Here is a 6734-nt window from a genome sequence, read left to right on the forward strand (position 1 = left end):
ATTTCCTCAAACTCTTAAAACAAATGAGGCTCATAAACCTAGATACCACTCTATCACAATTTTGTAAGATAGGAGTATGACTATTACTCTCACTTTAAATATTAAGGCCTACAACAATGTGGGATTAAGATTCACATCGACAACACGGCTCCAGGTTTCACACTCAACTCCACACTCTCAGGAGTCTGCTCTTCAGAACCTCAACCTTGACTCCCCAAATCAACATCTCCTTGTGGTAGAGCCTGGACATCTGCATTTTAAGCTTTATTGGAGACTCTGCTGTCAATTGCAATATGAATATCACCACTAATCACTGAAATCAATTCTGCACTCAGTCAGGAAGTACGTGAAATTCTCCAGGCAACTGGTAAGTGCTCTCTGCAAGTATAAAGTTTTCCACCCTTACCTTTTCCTTTTGTGAGACAGACTATATAAGAATCTCTGGCTCATTTATTCACTAATTCACTCAACAAAATGTTAATGGAAGCTTACTGTGTGCCCGGCAATGTTCTAATGTTAGGTGTTAGCATCATGGAAAGAATTAAATTCATAAACTGAGGCACCATAATAGCTCAGTAGCTGAATGTGCTGCTAGGAGATGGGGTCTGATTGGAGGCAGATCACCAAGGGTGGACCTAGAAGGATGTGTTCTTGTTCCCAGGTATTCCTTTTGCTCTGATTCCTGGCTGCCATGAGATGAGCAGCTTTCCTCCACCGTGCCCTAGCACACCATACATGCCTGCCTTGAAGCCAACCAACTTTGAGCTGAACCTACTGGAAACTGTAGATTAAACAAACCTGTACTCTTTAAGTTGTGGGTATCAGGTACTGTGTTCCAGGAATAGGAAAATGACTGAGGCACTAGGGGAACATGGGCATTACATTCTATATGAAGGAAGCTTACAATGAGCCAGCAAATGTATACCATGTCAAGCAGTAGTCAATGCTATGAAAAAATGTTGGAGGGTAGAAGGACAGATAGCAGGAGCTGAATGGACTGAGAATGAATAAGTGACTTTAGACAGGTTTTAGAATTATCTTCCTGGTAAAATGAGCAGAGATGTGAATGAAGTAAGGAGGTAGAAATTTAGATACCAGCAGAAAAGTGTTCTAGGCAGAGAAACAATGACATGCAAAGGCCTTAGGGTATGAGGAGCTTGGTAGGTTGAAGGACCATCAAGGAAATCTGAGTACTTGTGTCCCAAGAGAAATAGAGAGGTTAGGGGGAACAGAGGTCCCAGAGGAAGTCATGGAAAGGTCACCCAGGGCTTCACAGGTCTAGGTTTAGATCTGCATTTTGTTGTATATAAATTGAGATAACTTGAGATGGTAATGAGTGGAGAAGGACTGTAATCTGACTTGCCTTTCAAAAGGAGCAATTTCAAAAATAAAAGACTAGTAGGACAATGGTGCGTACTACTGTAATAATCCGAGTAATGGAGGACGGAGGAAGATGCATGGAGATGATAAGAAGTAAGAGGTAAGATGAGCTCACCTCGGCAAGATGTAGAACTAGAGATAAGAGGCCCAAGGAGCGCTCTGGGCCATTCTAAAGTTTAGAATAGAAAGAAATGAAGTGAAATCAGGGAAAAGATAAAGGAGTCACCAGTAAGATGAGAACTATGTTAAATGCTGCTGAGACACTGAGCTAGATGAGATAAAGGGATGACTAGGATGTTGCTTCTGGTGGCCCAAAGGAGGATACTTTCAGAGGAGTGGCTGAGGCTGGAAGCACAACTGGAAAAGAGTGCAGAAGACTAGAGGAAGAGAAAGAAGAGATATCAAGCTTATTTTTGTCTGACTATAAAGTGGAGCATGGAAATGGAATGGAAGGTGGGAATGGCTGCAGTAGAGAAAGAATAGAGTGTGAAAGTGGGCAATAGTGCAGGATGTTTCTGTGCAGATGGCTTTACCCTTTTTAAGGGGAAATTGGTGACAGTGGGAGAGACATCATTGAGTAGGTGAGGGCTGATGGGATGGTAACCCACAAGAGGAAGACTTAGCCTTAGAGTCCTCATGGGAAGGTCTTTCACAAGGGAATGAGGCAGAGGGAAGTGATGCTGGAAGGTGAAAATAGTTGGTGGTTGGCTGTTCTAGAGTATCCTTCTGTTGACTTCCATTTACTCAGTAAACAAGAAGGAAGGTCATGCGCTGAGTGAGGAAGAGAGTCTTCCACCTTATTATCCTTCATTTAACAGCCAAGAAGTTTAATTTAAAAGTTGTCCTTGTGGGATTTCCTCTTAGAGACATCAGTAATCACTGTAACACATGTGTATGACTTCTAAAATAGTCTTTTTTAGGGGGAGGGGACTCAGCAATTTCAGACATGCAAGATGTCTGAGGGTGTTTTCTTCATAATCAAAGCACCATGCACTGGTCTTTTTACTCCAGCCTGATTACAGACAGACTAAAAATGCACCCCTCACTACCCAAGGGAAACATCAAACAGGGCCTTGTGAATATAGTAATTAGAAATATATTGTTTTTCTCTGGTCTATGGCCATTTTACATTTTAAGATTGGATGGTATTTATTTCATTCATTTTTTATTTCAGAAATATTAATATGAGAGGTGGCTATGAAATTTGTCTCATTTCCTCACACGTTTAAAAAATTTCTTCCTATCGACCCTTCAGTAGATATCTTTGCCTTATTTTTCCTAATATAGTGATTGTCAAACTAGAACATGCATTAGAGTACTCTGGGGAATTGTTGGGACCCAGAGTGCTGGGCCACACCCCCCGAGCATCTGTGTACACAGATCTGGGATTGAGAGTGAAAAGTTTTACTTTTACAAAGTGATGCTGAAGCTGTTCACTTGGGAACCACACTTTCAGAACCACTGCCCTAGTGGATTCTGTGGTCTATTTGTTTCTGGTAGTTTTTGAGAGAAGGCCAGGCAGCTGCAAGACCTTTCTCTGGACCTGCGGGTGTGATGGGGAGGATGACACAGAGGAAAATGGCTTGCCAGCTGTCTCCACCCCTCTCTCTTGCCCACAGAAGCTCCTGAGCTACCCCTGACAGAGGAGACCCTGGGCTGGGTGGACCTTTGGTCTCCCCTGCACAGCATCTCTGATAAAACTTGTGTCTGTCCTTGTCCAAAAACAGTCGTGACTGCAGCATCCCCAGGGTGCTTTTCTGTTTCATGTCTTGATCCCTTGTGCCCCTTCCCACCCTCCTCTCACCCAAATCGCCTTTCCCTGTTCAGATCCCTGATCTCTGGCTGTCCCCTGTCTGCTGCCAGTTGCTCCCAGCAAGCTCTCGGTGTAGGATGGATGGGTCTTCATAATAATCCTGGCAGGCCACTGTGGGCCAGGGCCTCCCCTTTGAATCTGATGTGCCTTTGATTTCTAGACAGATTAGCAGCACATAGAAGCAAAGCCCACGTAAAAGGCTAGAGTGAAAGGACCAGCTCTCCACATGACACATGCCTCTAGTACAGCATGACTGGCAGGTAAAGGAAAAATCTATTTGCAGTGCCCAGCAAGCTAGACGCACATTCTGAAGAGCTTGCACAGCCTAAAAATACTACAAAGGGTGAGAGGGAGAGAAAGGAAACTTTAGCATGGAATATGTTCAAGAAATTAAAAATAGAAAGGCCTTTGGCAAATGAGACTCACCAGTTGCTTTTCCTCTCACCACCTACAGGGCTTTTAAGGTTCTCAGCAGATAGCCAGCAGCCAGTGTAACAGGAACAGTGACATTATTTCCGGGAACAGAGTCAGTCCACCAATAGATGGATGATAAGTGTGGAGAGACAGAAGCACACGTGGTAAGCTGCATTGATTGAGATCGACCATAAACCGGTCTAGGAATTAATGAGATCCAATAGACGTGAGGTTTGCCTCTGCTTTGATGAACCACTTTGTCAAGCTTGCTTAACTTCAGTCTCAAATCAGTTAGATTGTGTAGCCTACAACAGGACACTGATTCCGCTGCTCCTCTTGTTAGGATGCTGGTATGCAGCTGCAGATCTTTTGCATTCCCTCCTCCCCGCTTTCCTCTCCCACTCTGCCAGTGATCCCTTCATTCATTCTAAGCACTGATGAGTCCATGATTCGGTTTGCTTTCATTTTGGCTATTTTTTTTTTTCAGGAAATGCTTGGATTAGTGAAATAAACAAATGCCCTCCCCATGAATGAACTGCCTAGATCAAAGATTTTACAGGTTAGCAGATCTGACTCAGCAGTGGCAAGATCCAGAGGCAAATGAAGCAGAGTTATGTTGACAGAGACCAGAACATTTATCTTGTACCTCTGCTCAGTTGGAGGAGGAAACAGCATCGGAAAAGAGACTAGGATGGTGCAGTGGAGGAAGCTAGATGTCTGTCCTCTAAGGAACTGCACAATTCAATGCTTCAGGGAGTGCTCAGTTGAGAGGGGCTTAGAATGTGGACTGTTCTCAAAAGGACAGTTCACTATGGAACTTAGGGCAGAAATACAGATTGCAAGCCATCTGATTTGTTTTCTAGTTCCTCCATAACAGCTGATATAGGGAAATAATACTCAGTGAACATTTGCTGATTGAATTAATGGATTATAGACTGGGTTGACATCATGCCAAATTACGGCACTTACCATCCAGACTGTTGCATTTGGCTGGAAGTTTTTTAGTAGGAGTGTAATGAACCATTTTAGGGTATTCTAAGAACTGGCTTGTTATTGCCTCAACTGTGCCCTGTCGTGCATTCTTTGTTGTCAAGCTACCAACTGCTTGCCAGGGGTCAGGGTCCCTTCACCCAGAGAGACAGTTGGCCGAGCCACTGTGTCAACAACATCACATATCCAAGCATGACCTTATGCTCCCCTCACAGTCTGGCCCTGTCTTGCTTAGCTTGTGAGCACTGTTATCAGGCCTATGTGTGTTTGAAAATGCCTCTCCTCACAGGTATATTTAGTTGATAAATAAAGTTTGCTGAATTTTTATGCTTCTCTGAGAATTTCAGAAGACTGCATACCATCGATATTCTTAAGATTATAGAATGTTGTGTCATATAAAAGACACCTAAAACTTTTAGGGGTATATATAGGTATTGGATAAACAGATAAACTGGACCAACTCTGATGGAGTTTACTCTAGTGATGGAAGACTGGGGCTGGAAACCTTCTGGTGTTCTTTGGGCAGCTTTGTGGAGATTCAGAAAAATGAGATCTTTGGTATGGAGTTTTAAAGGTATACCTAAGACTAGAAAGCATCTAACTCAATACCTAAGGTGAAGAGTTGTTGAATGCCTTTCCCTAGCCTCATCACTAGTTTATCTTTACTGTGTTAAATTTAGCAACCTATGCTCTTCCCATGGTACCATATTGAAGTTTCCTTTCATGACCGAACACTCATGATTTCAAGAGCAGCAGTAACTAGGAATATTAGGTAAGAGAATAGCACTGAGTATTTTTTAATGTGCCTACTATGGTCTTAGGTACTTCGTATAGTTATGCTTATGTATAATTAGTTATACATGAACATAATTAAAGTATTCCTTTTAATTGGGCATTAAAAGCTACATTTTGCATTTAAGAAAACTAAGGTTCAAAGCAATTTTACACCAGAAAATCTATTTTAGGTATGTTAATTTGACTACAAATGTCATGCTTATTTTACATTACCACATACCTCATTATCAACCAGATCATCTCAGGGAGCTCAGTAGATAGGCCAGACCTTGCTCTTATCAACTGCTAGGGTACAAGGGTACTGAGTAACCAGAAGAGAGATGTAACCTTAATACATAACACAAAGCTGGACATTCCTCCTTCAAAGATCAGAGAAGCCATAGCAAAAGGAACAGCAGGGTTCTACTGAGGAATCACAAATCATAAAAACGAATCCAAGATGCAATGTTTACCTCTTTCTAAGTCATATCTGCTGCCTCCAGCTTTCTTAAATTCCCTTTTTGAACAAAAGCTGCTTTCTATGGTGCTGAAATGGCTCCTTTAACATTTGTAGAAGGGATGAATGAAATAAAAAGCCCCAAACTTCTTTTCAGTCGTCCTTGTATGTGAAATAAGGACAAATAGATTGAAATTTAAAGAAGGCAAGTTCAAGCTAAAAGGAAAGTAGAGCTTTCCAGCAAATATATCTGTGTGATTGTGGGGTGGACTCTTTCAGAGTTAGTTAAGCTCTCTTCCTTGCATGTGCTTAAACAAAAGTTTGCAAATGCTTTGGGGTTTGGAAACATTTTGAACTGGATAATTGCCAATAACCTCAAAAGATCTGAGAGTTCTTGACATGTGGAACCAACAAGGAGATGATCAATAAGCACGCAGATTCTTTGACTTTCCTAACCTGTTGTCATGAGACATCTTCGTTCCATTTGCACATCATCTCCATCAATACTGGTGGAAGCTGTAGTGAACTTTAATCCATCTTCACATGAAAGTACACTTAGCTCTGATCTAAGCCAACTCCAGTCTGTGACTCAGTGCCAAAAGGATTTTGGGGGTAAGATGCAAGCCAAATGAATATATGTATGTTCCTACTGGAGACATAGGAGATTTAAGGGGAAGAGGGGGTGGAAATAGCTCTCTCCACATGCTCTGGAAATAGTGGCTGTTCTGTGATGAAGGTGCCCCAGCTCCTGTCAGCTATAAATAGAGTTAAGAAGGACACAGATGTCATGTGGGAACTTAGACCTTTGCCTCTTTAAGGTCCCTTCTAACCAAAGATTTTCATTTTTAATGAGAAAGCGTTTAGCAGCAGGAGCTCTGCTCTCTGTCAACCTTTTCAGATGAGAGA

Source organism: Cavia porcellus, unplaced genomic scaffold, assembly GCF_034190915.1.
Source record: "Cavia porcellus strain 051 isolate PalLab524CR breed Dunkin Hartley unplaced genomic scaffold, mCavPor4.1 scaffold_3, whole genome shotgun sequence".
Classification (NCBI taxonomy): Eukaryota; Metazoa; Chordata; class Mammalia; order Rodentia; family Caviidae; genus Cavia; species Cavia porcellus.